This window comes from Mustela nivalis (genome assembly GCF_964662115.1).
Source record: "Mustela nivalis genome assembly, chromosome: 3".
NCBI classification, from domain to species: Eukaryota; Metazoa; Chordata; class Mammalia; order Carnivora; family Mustelidae; genus Mustela; species Mustela nivalis.
The window spans coordinates 42796994-42811692 of NC_139022.1; the positions used below are offsets into that span (position 1 = coordinate 42796994).

General features: G+C 34.8%; 1 protein-coding gene across 4 annotated transcripts in view; it reads right to left on the reverse strand.

Moving 5' to 3' along the window:
• The window catches only part of LOC309861003 (uncharacterized protein), a 203732-nt gene that overhangs the window by 162331 nt on the left and 26702 nt on the right, over positions 1-14699 (reverse strand). The window contains exon 3 of one of the 4 annotated variants that reach the window (XR_014309722.1): positions 2456-2528. The exons of the other annotated variants lie outside the window; for them this stretch is intronic. The gene's annotated coding sequence lies outside the window, so the exon portion shown is untranslated. The remainder of the gene's footprint in view (positions 1-2455; positions 2529-14699) is intronic. 4 annotated transcript variants of the gene reach the window in all.

Sequence of the window (14699 nt, forward strand, 5' to 3'; positions counted from 1 at the left end):
ACTTCTGAAAGGCAGTTGGTACAAAGAAGTTTTCAATTACCATCTATTCCTTCACTGTATATATTGTACATATTTGTGGTTATTTTCTTTCATTTTTTCATATTTCTTTCTTAAAATATATTAGAAGAGTGAATTGATTTAGAGATTATGTAATATTTTTCTCTAACATTTGGGACACTTGAGGCAACCACAAATTTTAGGAGAGGTACAAAGGCAGGAAATCTGTACATATTATACAAAAAGAGAAGGTCAAGAATGAACAAGCAGGGATACAATGAGTCTTACTGATTGGGAAACAAAAGCAAAAGAAAAAAATTAAATTTCCTCATTACCTACAGTCCATCGACAAGTCCTTGAAACAGTCAGAGTGACATTCCTCTAGGAACTCAGCTGCCTAGATGTTAATACTTAGCTAAGAGCAAAAGGTGATCTTAGCTTAACATTATCTTGACCTCCAAGATCCTGTAAGTCTACTTTAACAGATATAAATCCCTTTGGGAGTGCCTGGTTGGCTGAGGCCGTTTAGTGTCCAACTCTTGATTTCAGCTTAGGGTCCTGATCTCAGGGTTGTGAGTTCGAGCTCAACAGGGAGTCTGCTTGAGATTCTCTCTCTCTCTCTCTCTCTCTCCTCCTCTCTCTCTCTGTCCTCCCCTCTCAAATAAATTAATAAGTCTTTTAAAAAATTCTTTTGGAAATTTCCTTGATCTCTAAACCGCCAAGATATATGTTGGTAATCATCCAATATAACCCAACAATATACATCTAAAGGGTCTCATGACTAAGATTTTATTAGACAGTAATCAATGACCTTTTCCTAACAATAGATGGCCGCCTCAAGGTCCTGGAGACCTTGCTTCCAAAATTTCTTAGAGACTTATGCTATCCCTAACCCTCTCCAAGCTTGAAAGTATATAATCAGCCACTGCTCATGACCCCAGTACAGCTCCCAGTGCAGTGACAGGTTCTGTCCCTATGCTTTAATAAAATCACTTTTTGCACCAAACACAGCTCAAGAAATCTTTCTTGACCACTGGCTATGAACCATCACTTCAAACCACAACAAACATTACTTTATAGGAGAATTTAATTGACCACTGTGGCTCAAAACACCATTGGGTTGTCATCTAAAGAAACTTGTAGCACCCAATTTAAAAATAAAAGCTCACTTTTACATCTTCTCAACAATCAACCAAAGATATTGAAAAGTCACAAAATTTGCATTGTTACCATTTTTTAATTGGCTTTCATAGCTCTGAGAGCTATCCTCTTGGCTCCCCACAAGGAGACCCTGTTTACAGGATAACTGAGTGTTTTAGACTCTCTGCTAATAAATTTTTTAAATATGGTAATGATCATATTCACCAGGAATCTCTCTTTAATTATACAAATTTTATACACTCTTAAGTCACTCCATTAGTTTGTTTACTTAATTTTTACTACTTATCACTATATTATCATTTAAAATAATAGCTTTTTGTGCACTCCTTATGCTCCCTAGCACTACGTCGAGAACTTTATGGAAATTATCTCATTTAAGCCCTACGAGAAACAAATTCAACAGGTACTCTTGCATTCTTCATTTTATAGACAAGAAAAATGAGGCTTAGAAATGCTTTCTTGCTCTGCTTAGTAGAAGACCCTCACCCCTCCAAGATCTGATTCCTGAACTCATATTCTTAGCCACAAATTTAGACTGCTTAAATAAATAACATGATCATACTACTCAAAACTTTACTTTAATGACTACTTTTATTCATAAAATATTTATTTTATTTTATCATAAGTATACTATAAACAGAAAAATGAAATTCCTAAAATGCAGAAAGACAACTGCCTTATTAAACAAAACTACTGTTAAATTTTGATCTTTTCAGAGTATTACTATTAGCAATTTACAACAGATTCATAAACATCCTGTACCAAACAGCAGAGTGAGTTTTTCTATTCAATCTCAGCCTATTCTATAGAAATGGATGCTTTTTAAAAATATATGTACATAATAATTATTAAGCATTGATTTCTAAATTATAGACACTAATAGATTTTCTAGAGCAGAAAAGACAATCTCACACTCCTCAAGTCAAATCTCAGCAAAAACTTTAACAAGTTTCAAATATTACATGGTTCAGTGGAGGAATCTCTAAACTTCATGATGTTCAATACATTCTAAATCTCTTAAATCATACATAACATTGCGTATGGGCTTCCCTCAATTCTCTAATTCACCGATTTTTTTAGACTGCTTTACATCAAAAGCATTTTCAATGACCCCCCTGAGGACTTTCAAGTTCTACCAAACTACTTACTTAGAAACTATCCAATTATACAACCTTGGTTATTTGTACAGTTTCTACACATACCCAACTCTTCCCACATTCATAGAAATGGAATATTAAGAAGCACCATGAAAATAAGGCTTTCACGAAAACCCCATGAGAGTCTATTATTTACTTACCAAAACCCTAGACAGCCATTTTTCTCATCTTGAGAAGCTCTGTCTCCTTTTTCTCTGATTCTTATTTCTGCCCCTAAATAATTAAACAGCAGGTAAGATTTTGCATTTGGGATTTCTTCACAGATAATATTAATTTCTGTGAGACTGTTCCCCATTTGTCCAGATCATAGTTTCTTAATTTATATTTTAATCTAAAATAGCATTTTTTAAAAACAGAAATTTATAGTAGTTCATCTATATTTGTCCAAGATTCCATACACTGAAACCCATGATTCCAAATAGGTGATCCTTTTACCAGGTTTCATATCCCCACAACTGCCAAACACCAAGAGTATAGACCTATACGTTGCTATAATCAGAAGTTAGAGATATGACCAAAGAACCTCAGTCTCCCATAACATAAAAATGCATAATATAATGGAGTTGCTCCCAAAATGTGGGACACTTAGCACTGAGTAATTGATAGGGTTCAGTTAGTACACATTTTTAATGTTAATGTAGTGTATCTATTAAGTACATACCAAAACATGCTACCAATACATCAAAATTATGATGTTTGTTTACAAGGCAAAAGAGTGTATAGGTTTTACTTAATTAAGAGTCATTTTAACAGAAAATATGAGGTAAATAATAGGTGGGATGGTATAAGAACAATGCAAAACATATGAAAATTCTGTAAGAATTATTTAAGTTTAAAAAACAGTAATATAATTTCACAATAATTTAAAGTTGGCTATATTCTCAAAAGAAGCATCAAAATTAGGACAACCTAAATTACTATAACTAATTCATAGTTGTTATTGAAGTTAAAAAAAGAGAATAATTTGGTTCCATATTTGTGGATAATATCTTCAGGCATATCTCAAAGCTAATGTTTTATTCAATGTGACCTTACAAGCATTAACTTTTACAAAACAAGCCAAGAAATAAAATGTGCTGCATTTTAAATAATGTATAATATTTATAGATTTTTCTCCCTCTCAGATATGTGCTTTACTCTGTAAAGACAATAAACACCAAGGGCCTGAAAAGATTTGTAAGAGTTTCTTAAAAGCCTTTCTAGAGATTTATTTGAGCCAGAAATATTAGGAACCGTGTAAAATAAAGCAAAACTAAGAGTAAAAAGTAGATTCCATTCCTGACTATGTTACAACAGGAATGTGAGGAAAAGTAGGTTCCATTTTACAGGTGCAAAGAAAATACTGGAGAATTTGTATAAGTCAGATTAGGTAAAGTTTTGAATTTTTTTTCCCCTTTAATCCTTTTTATTTTTTAATTTTTTTTAATTTTATTTTTTCAGTGTTCCAAGATTCATTGTTTATGCACCACACCTAGTTGAAGTTTTGAATTTTGTTCTCTCTCACAAATTGTATGAATGTATGACTTTATTTATTACCTAGGGGAAACTAAATAGAGTTAATTATTAAAAATAAAGTTCTTCAAATAAAATATATGTCAATTGTTTCTATTTTTGGATATAAGCCTCTACTATGAGTTACTATTTTTAGAAAAAATGCAAAATTTTGAATACAAATTAAATATAGACAATATTAGAGTATTCTAGACACACGTGCTTAAATACCAAAGGCTGAAAGTATGGTAATTCAGAAGCAAGTAAGACATATTTATTTCACACATAAAATTCATATAATTTATATTATGATACTTTAAAAAAGCTTCAGAAAAATTATGGGATGATAAGTAGTGAAACTCATAGGACAATTACTGCTCCTGGTAGGTTATAGTGAGTGCTGACTGAAAACTGTTTCATAGAAGTAATTCAAAAATAGCAAACTATACTTTAAAAGACTTTGTCATTAAAATTGTCACAGACAGTAGCTAGCAGGCAAAAAAGGGAGCTGAGCATCAGGCACTCTAGTCAGCTTATAAGATTAATCAAATATATGTCCATCAAGACTGAAATGTATACAGCTTCAAAGCGGCAAAGGAACTGGCAAAGTCGCTAAGGCTGTCAGAGGTACACAACATGGACACACAGCCGTGGCCATCTCCAGGCCCTCTCCACTCTCCACCACAGGAGGGGCAAGTAGGGCAGACTGCAGAGAGCAATTCTCTATCTGCCTTCAGTTGTAAAGTAGGGTTTGCATCAAGTACCCATTCTTACCACTGTGATATCTCACTGATGATTATTCTTCCTTCTCACACGGTCTTTCAGTCTGCTCCTTCCTTCCTTTCCTTCCTTTCCCTCTTTCCTTCTCTGCCCTCCCCTTCTGTCCACTTCCCTTTCCCTTCCCGTCCCTTCCCTGGCCCCCCCTCCCTCCCTCCCTTCCTACTTTCCTCTCACCTTCTCATTTCTTTTATTGTTTCTTACTGCATCAATCCAATGGTTTATAATACACTGTTCAGGACTATCATGATTACTCGTCCTTACAAGGCCTCTTCTGTTTTGTAGCCATTGTTCTATTACTTGTATCTTTTATTCCCTTCAAACAAACATCCAGGTATTACAACACTTCATACAGATTTATCCATGAACTGTAACAGGGTCACAGGTGACCATAACTTAGAACTTAAACTGATGGTGTTTGACAAGTCTGGTTTTTACTCTCTACAGAGAAGCTAGATTCACTCCTCTGTCCTCTACATAGTAATACAAAAGTGTGCATATGGTACATTTGTGGTATCCAATACCCCAGGCAGTAATTATCTTCCTGGGAGACAGAAATACTAACAATATAAAGTTCTTATTGCTGTGATTAAACCTATTTAACCAAGCTTTTTCTGAAATAATCCTTTCTAATTTGTCTACGCCTTAATCCCGTATCAGGTTAGCATTCTTTCATTTCTGAAAGTAAGAAAGATATACATAATGAATAAATAAAGCATGTAGTTAATCTTTCACACCTAACCTTTAGCAGAAAAAGACTGTCAAATTATCTTCTTCCCATGCAATTTATCACTGTCCTTTGTTTTCTGAAAAAGTGGAGAGTTGTCCTTGAGCCAGATAGCTTCACAGGATATTTGATGAGTTCCTAAGGATACATATGAAATGTCAAAGAAATATTGCTACTGGACATTTTAGTACCTTACTGAGATCCTTTTACTCTCCCTTCTGCTCTTTACCTGTCCCTTGTGGACTCCAATTGCTTACTATTTTGACAACAGTAGAATATGTTACTGATGTGACTACATAATGATAAAGGCATCAAAAACTGATTTTAACAAAGTCTTTCCTCTCATTCCTTTGCTCTATTTTAGGCTTTCTATACTACCACGAAGTTCCAACCAGGAACTTGAATTTAGAAAAATGAGAAATAGTATATACTTGGCAAACTATGAACTGATATGACTTGACTTAATTTGGCTGCTGTGGGAGGGTAAATAAAATATGTGTGGATATTGTTCAGCACAGGGCTTGTTAAAAAGCAGCAAAGTTGTGTTCAGTTCTCTTCCCATCTCCTCTTTCTGGAAATCCCACTTTGGTATCCTTCTTTGTTACCTGAATTTTGGGTTTCCTAGAAAACCATGTGTCAAAAATCTTAACCAACTGAGAAATCACTTTCTTAATAAAGCCTCTAAATCCCTATTCTTAAAGAATTTTAGTTGAATGTACTGACAACTTCTCCCATCAAAATTTCTAAAAGAGTGAGCAACTTAAACACAGTGGAAACTCAAATATTTTTTTGCATGAACAATTTATAAAAACTGAAATGGTGAATTTGGGCATGAGGTCATGGGACAAAGTCCTAGATTCATTCATAAAGATCAACTTCTTTTGGGTATGATTCAAACAGACTGTATTAAAGTAAACCAAGGTTCTAATATCAGAGGGGAGGCGCACATAATAAAAGTACAACTTTCCAACTACTTGCTGAGAGTTCTCAACTGGAAACTTTAAAGACCAAAAGTACTATAGGGGACTGGTCATAAAACTGAAGAGCACATGGTCCCTATACTATGACTCTTTCTCCAAAATTGTTCTGCAATTTAAAAACATTTATTTCAACTAGAAAATATCATTGATACCTACTGACCTGCCACTAGGATGACATGCTGGCTTTGGAGCTGCATATTCACATAACTTTGGAAAGCATACATCCCTAGGACAGCCTTGGTTTGTAGTATGAGCAACCCCACACTGCCACAGACAAATGGAATGCAAGATTCAGCATTTCATTACATTCTCTGGTAAAATAGCCTCACAACAGGGTAATATTAACTTTTACCAGCTTTTTTGCTTTTTGTATCTTTACCTTTTAACTTACTATTTAAGCATTAAAGTCAAAGAGATAAATATTATTAAAATTCTTTGAATCACAAATAAGACCTTCGCCTTTATCTTACCAGTGAAACTACTTACAATCTTATCTATGATGCTTAAAGTCTGACCACTACCGACCATCCTCATCCTCTTCCCTATGTCAGGAAAAGCACTACAGTTAGACTGACTCAAAACCATCCAATAACTTCTTGTGTATTATATTTACCTACATACATATGTAACATATAAAAAAAAGAATGATCTTGTAATTGAAGAGAGTGTTCACATAAATATCACACTGTAGGAAGTAACAGTTCAATTTCCTTCTTCCACTCAACATTTTTAAAATGGTCATTGTGGAGGTAAAGAATTCAATTAATTTTTACATGTTGGCCTCATTTTTTCCCCAATTTGATGACCTTGCCAATATAATCTAACAACTCATTTGTCTACTCGTTTTAATTTTTTCTTGGTTAATTTTGGTTCCCTATATGGCCTTAAAAAATTGTCATGTTGGGGACACCTGAATGGCTCAATTGGTTGGTTAAGTGTCTGACTACTGACTTCAGCTCAGGATTATGACCTCAGGTTGTGAGCTCAAACCCTCTATCAGGCTCTGAGCTCTGTGAGGAGCCTACTTATGATTCTCTTTCTCCCTCCTTCTGCTCCTCCTCTCCTGAGTTCTCTCTCTCTAAGAAAGAAAGAAGGAAAAAAAAAAGAAAGCGAGAGAGGAGAAGAGAGGGAGAGAGAAAGGAAGGAAGGAAGGAAGGAAGGAAGAAAGAAAAATAGAAAAAAAGAAAACTGTCATTTCCTCTAGATGTTTTAATTTTTTTTTTCCATAAAGTCTGTCATCACCTTTGTACTACTATCTAGTAGCACTATAAGCAATAACAAATTGAAGTCATGTGTGCTTTTTGCTTTCTTCTTGATGACATTTACCAAAGGTTCTCATCACTTTCAAAAGAATAATATTAGATTCATGGATAAAATCTCCTGAGATTTATATTTACTTATATTTCATTTTTGTGCTCGCTTCAGCAGCACATATACTAAAATATTTCATTTTTAATATTTCTGCCTTTTTTTCTATTTCAGTAATTAATTTCTTCTGAATTAGATGGAGGTACATTATTATTTTTAGTCTCATTTCACTTGCTTTCAATATTTCATTCAGTGTACCACGTATTTAAGTCCTAAATTTTTTGAGCACACTGCTTTACCCACACCCACAAATTTGGATATGTGATACCCATACACTTGACTTGTTCAATTATGAACATCTTATAATAGCCATCTGCATTTCCAGTTGAACAAACACATCATTTAGAGTTGTATTTTTATTTTCCAAGTGAGTATTTTCCTGAGTATTGATATCTAATTACATTATGCTGGGCTCAGGAAATGTATCTGCAGGAAAACAATTTTTGCTGTTTGTTAAGATTTACTCCAAGGTTAAACATAAACAATTTGGGAAAATATTTTTATTTGTTTGAAAATAATGTATATTCTATATTTGGGGAGTAGGAATTTTGTGCAAGTCTATTAGGTCGACCCTAGTATTGAGGCTATAATTTTCAATAATCTTAATTTATTCTTAATCTTTTAAGCAGTCTTTCTGAGTGATAGATATTAAAATTTCCTACTATGTTCGTAGATTTTATATTTTTCAAATTGTCTGATAAATTTCAAACAAATTGGTTAGGTGCATAAAGGTGCTATTACATGTTTTTGTTCTTCATGATAAATTGTTCTTATTATGTGGGAAACACTTATCCATGTTCCTCTGCATATTCAGTGTTGTAATGAACATAAATATAACATCTATTATCTGGAATTATCCAGATTGATGGGTTTTTTAAAAAATGAGTACCAGGGCGCCTGGGTGGCTCAGTGGGTTAAAGCCTCTGCCTTCAGCTCAGGTCATGATCCCCGCGTCCTGGGATCAAGCCCCACATCGGGCTCTCTGCTCGGCGGGGAGCCTGCTTCCTCCTCTCTCTCTGCTTACTTATAATCTCTGTCTGTCAAATAAATAAATAAAATCTTTAAAAAAAAAAAAATGAGTACCAAAAAATACATACCTTTAACATACCTTTAACTGTGGTTCCTGATCTATTTGTCATATCTTTTACTATATTATTTTCTTATTTTTATTTTTACTATGCTTTTTGGTTTTTCTTCTTTTGTGCTTTTCTTTCTTTCCTTTTATTTATTTATTTATTTATTTTTTGCTTGTGTCTTTGTTCTTTTCTCCTCTATTGGTTTTATATATACACTATACTTCTTTCTTCTAGTCCTTATGAAATTGCTATCACTTGCATGTTTTTTTCAAGATTGTATTTATTTATTTGAGAGAAAGACAGTGAGAGAGAGCATGAGAGGGGAGAAGGTCAGAGGGAGAAGCAGACTCCCCTTGGAGCTGGGAGCCCAATGTGGGACTCAATTCTGGGACTCCAGGATCATGACCTGAGCCGAAGGCAGTTGCTTAACCAACTGAGCCACCCAGAAGCCCACTTCCATTTTCTTTAATAGCATCTAGAGTTCATCAATATGGTCTCCACTTCAAAAGAACAGTAATATGCTATATCTATCTTTTTCCTTTTCTCTACTTGCTTCTGTCCTTCAATTTCCCATACTGATATAGTTTGGAATTTTCATTTCAAATTGTTTTTAAGAATTTTAAAGATTCTGTACTTAGAGTTAGCAAAGTTTCCTAATTCATTTTCTCCCCACTAATTTTTGAATTTCATTATTAGCTCATTCATTTTTATTTTTCTAGTAATTTTGCTTTGTTTTTATTTTTATTTATTATTTATTATTAATAATTATATCATATGTTTAATTAAAATTATTGCATGTAATGGTTATTATATATTATATATCATATATGATATATAAGTGTACATCATCAATATCATTAATATTTTTATTTTTAATTTAATTTAATTTAATTTAAATTTTTATTTTAAATTTATAATTTGATTTATTTCATTTTATTTTTATTTTGCTAACAATAATTGCTTTAGTAATTTTTCAGGGGATGCTTTATCTTTGAAATCAAGCAATTTTAAATTTTTGTCATAATAATTTGAAATCTATTAGAAATGACTAGGTTTTTTATTTTAATAATTTATAAGTTTAATTATCTGATTTTAGTTATGTACTTACCAATACAAGCACAACTTTACAAAATATATTTGGCTCCATATTTCTTTAGAAAGTTGCCTTTGACTACCACTGACCCTCACTATGAACAATTAGGAAATTTTAATACTCCAATTTTTCTTTCCTCATTTTCTTCTCTATCACCTGATTTGGGATGGATTTATAATTCTTCCTATATCAAGTGTTTATCTTCAAAGTTTCTGAAATTATACTTTGTACTTACTACTTTCCCTATTAGTTCAAACATTACCTAAAACTGAAAGTCAGTATACTTCTACCACCAAAATCAATTATGACTTAAAAGCTCTAATTCTAATTGCGTTTGCTCCATATTTTTCCTTAAAGAACCACAGAATGCTCGTTTGTAAAGCTACGGATGTCAAGACCTCTCCTGTCTGTCGGAAGTGAAGGTGAATTCAATTAAAACTTACTAAGGGATAAGATGTCTACAAGTATTTATACTACTTAAATCCTCCACCACTTTTTTTTTTTTTAAAGATTTTATGTATTTATTTGACAGCTAGAGATCACAAGTAGGCAGAGAGGCAGGCGGTGGCAGGGTGGGAGGAGGGGAAGCAGGCTCCCCGATGAACAGAGAGCCTGATGCGGGGCTCAATCCCAGAACTCTGAGATCAAGACCTGAGCCAAAGGCAGAGGCTTTAACCCACTGAGCCACCCAGGCGCCCCTCCTCCACCACTTTTTATTTCCAAGCTTTTCAGGTCTACCCACTTAAAAAAAAAAAAAAGAAATAAAAAGAAAAACTATCTCAGAGATAGTTTATAACATCAATCTACTAGCAATTAATTTTATGACATCTTAACTCCCTAGTTTTCTTAGCAGATAATCCTAGGATAAGGGGGAAGAAAATCCTAGGATGTGCAGGAATAACTACGTTGCAGAAGTACCTAAATAGAAGACCCCCAAAATCATGCCTCCTGATTCTATACCAGAAGTAAGAAACAAATTATTCTGAACCCCAAATGTTGGAGGCCACGGCACGGCTGGAGTGGAGGACCAAAGCAGGCCCTGACTTGTGTCTCCTTCAAAGTCCGGACACCTTGACAAGGTTAAGGACGGGAAAGTTGAGTGCACTGAGAAAGGGTCTGTGCTGTGTCCTGGGCTCGCCTACGTGACTTCCCACACACTCTCCCTGCAGTAGGGAACAGTGTGGCCAGAGTCCTGAGTTCTTAGTTAATCCTTGTTGTTCTGTACCTCCCATGATCCACTCCCTGGTTGACTGTCTTGCTGATGGCTTTAGCCTAAACTACCTGGGCTCAAGAGGTTTGCTTGTAGTTAATGTAAACTTGTTATAGGAACTTGCAGTCATCTGACTAGGTACTGATGTAATGCGCCTCCTATTCTGGTTTGCCTTATAAATGCTTGTAAGATGTGGAATAAATCTGGCACTGTTGGTCATCTTCTTCAGTGTCCCTCCTGCCCCCATCTCTTTGTTTCTTAACTTTTTTTCATCATCCTCTTAGCCCCCACGGTTACCCTGGTCAATTCGTCATGCTGGCCGCAACACCCAAATAAATTTCCAAAAAGAAAGGTAGAATGGAAATCAGAGTAAGAATAATAATCCTGAAAAAGGGACACCTGGGTGGCTCAGTCAGTTTAGCTGCTGCATTCAGCTCAGGTCATGATCCCAGGTCCTGGGATGGAGTCCGCATCTGGCTCCTTGCACAGTGGGAAGCCTGCTTCTCTCTCTGCCTCTGCCTGCTTGTTTTCTCTCTCTCTCTCTCTCTCTCTCTCTCATTCTGGCAAATAAATCAATAAATTAAATCTATATGGAAAAAATAATAATCTGAAAAAATACTGCAATTATGTAGACTACTACATTGACAATGAAAAACTAAGTTATAGGAAGGGTTGGATTTTAAAATAGCAAAAAGATGAGAAAATATTCAAAGTAATATGAAATGCAATTATTGCATGTAGGGAGTAAGGGAGATGAAGGAATTAAAATCATTCCAAGTATCCACTGCAACCACTGAAATGGCTTATTATCTTTACTACTTGTCAGCTGACAAGACTAATACGTGCTGGCTATAAAATATTTAAGGATAATGGAACTATGTAACATAGAAAAAAGATCCCATGATCCAAGCCCAAAGTAAAAGACAAAAAGACAAATTAGATTTTTTTTAAAGCATACAGAACAATGTTTTTATATTTGTTTTGTGTTTCTGTTTTTAGGCATTTGTAATATTTAATAATTTGGGATTCCTTTTGACAAAAAGAAGGTGACAAATGGGACACAATTTGTTTAACTTATCCCTTACCAGGCAACAATTTTCTTATTTCCAGTTTTTCACAATTTGCACATGAGGGTACAATGAATACTCTCGGTGGATATGTAAACATATCTGTATACATTTGTGAAGTGTACCCATAGTTCTCAAAATAAGATTGCTAAATCAAGGGCACTGGCTTTCCCCCCACAATGTCATCAACACTTGATAAGAAATTAAATATGTTGACTTTAACAGTTGTTAAAACATTCTATTGGAAACACTCCAACCTATTGCCCCAGGACAGCAGAAGGAAGAAGAATGTACTGAAAACAATGGTATTGACAGGACAGAGAGGTGCCTGGCTGGCTCAGTCAGTGGATAATGCAGCTCTTGATCTCAGGGTTGTGAATTCGAGCCCCACACTGGGTATAGAGATGACTTAAAATATATTTTTTAAAGACTTATGTATTTATTTTAGTCAGAGAGAGAGTGTGTGTGAGCATTTATTTCACGCACATGTGCGCAGGGGAGAGGGGCAGAGGGAGAGAGAGAGAATCTCAAGCAGACACTCTGCTGAGCTTGAGCCCAAAGCTGGGCTCCTCTCATGATCCTGAGATCATGACCTGACCTGAAATCAAGGGTCAGAGACTTAACGGACTGAGCCACCTAGGCAACCCAAAAATAAAATCTGAAAAACAAAACAAAAACAGCATTGACAGGAGAGAGACACAAATGCAAATGTGAATCCTAAAATCCTAACTAAAGAAACAGTTGAGGGTTATGATGAGAAGAGTAGTCCACATGGTTTTTAAAATAACCTTCCAGGGGCGCCTGGGTGGCTCAGTGGGTTAAGCCTCTGCCTTCGGCTCAGGTCATGATCCCAGGACCCTGGGATCAAGCCCCGCATCAGGCTCTCTACTCAGCAGGCAACTTGCTTCCTCCTCTCTCTCTGCCTGCCTACTTGTGATCTCTGTCAAATAAATAAATAAAATCTTTATAATGTATAAATTCTATGCAGATTTTCTCCAAAAAACAGAAGAACTTACCTGTGAAATACTGATCAACCAGAAAACATTTCCAACTCAAATGTAACTATTACAGAAGGTATGACAGCAAATTACCTGATGTCAATGACAGTAAAAGCTAAGGGCTTCTTCTGAGTTTAGACTCAATTTTTAACTGCCTTTTTAAATCTCTTCAGTCAGAGGCAACTGTGTGCTCCATATTAATCATATCATTTTAAGCTTTGTTGTGTCCTCTGACAGCATCATCATGTATGATATTATCATTGAAATAAGAGCTTTTGTGATTTTGTATTTTCTTTTATTTTAATAGAAAGGAGTAATTAAATAGAAATAAAATTACACTCAACTTACACAACTAAATTGAAACCACCACTTCTACCTGAGGCCTTCAAACACTCATTTAATCAATATGTGTTTTTAATGGTAATAGTTACATGCTTACTAAGACAGCTTAATTAAGAAATACAATGATGAAATTAGAAAGTTACTAAAGGAAGCCATCTGGACATTTAGTCTCTCAACCTATAGACTATCTGTATTCCTTTTATGTTTTTAAAATGCATTTAGGAACAATTTGGTGAGCCAATATAGCAATACCAGATGTACTCTGCAAACTGATTATGAAGCAGATGGTTTTATGATCACACTTGTGTTTTAAAAGGTGTTATTCTATTATGTAAGGTTCACATTTATGACACACACTTCTTGTTTAGCATTGTGGATGGTGTCGTTCTGTCAGAGCATCTCACACATTTCTCTTCCTTGGCATCTGTTCAGTAAATAGGCTGACTGATTCTCATAGCAGGAGGGATAAATTATCCAATTACATTGCTGGAAGGATGGTATATTGCACAATCTTTATTTTCTGATTAACATGATGACATCAGTCTAACTTCTACTAGAGGCTACCATGGAAAATCAACACAGATGTCTAAAAGCCAAGTCAGGTTATGCCCAGTTTATTAAATGACTGATCCATGTAACCTAACAAGATATCACATGAGCATTTTATTCCTTAATGGTATCTTTCTGCTATATACCATACAGTTTTGCTTAAACAATCTTGAAGGTAAAACACACTCTGGAAATAATTCTATATTATGAGACTATAATCATAATTATTCTAGGCATACTAAACTAATAATAAAAATATTAGACTCTACTTAGCCATAATAGAAAATTAATGTCACTGCAGTGATAAGCATGCCTTTCTGAAGAAAGCAATTAAGTATTATGCTTTTTGCTCATGTACCAGATTTCAATTTTGTCATGTCTTTGGAACATAATGAAATGTAAGAAAAGCATTGCAAGGAAAGCCTGACTTGTCTATAAACTCAGTCTGTGTCCTGACATTCTGGCAAAGTTCCCTGCCTGATTTGTTAAGGTAACTTAATTCTGGATTTGAGAGATCCAGTGGGATTTATTCTATTATCTTAATGACTAGACTAGTACTACTGCGAGGCAAAACTGTCATTCATTCAACTCAACTAGTACTTACTTGCCATCTACAAAATGCTCCTGTGCCAGCCACCAGGGATACAAATATAAGTGCATCTTGAGCATGCCCTCAAGGTGATTACCATCCATGGCAAAGCAGGAT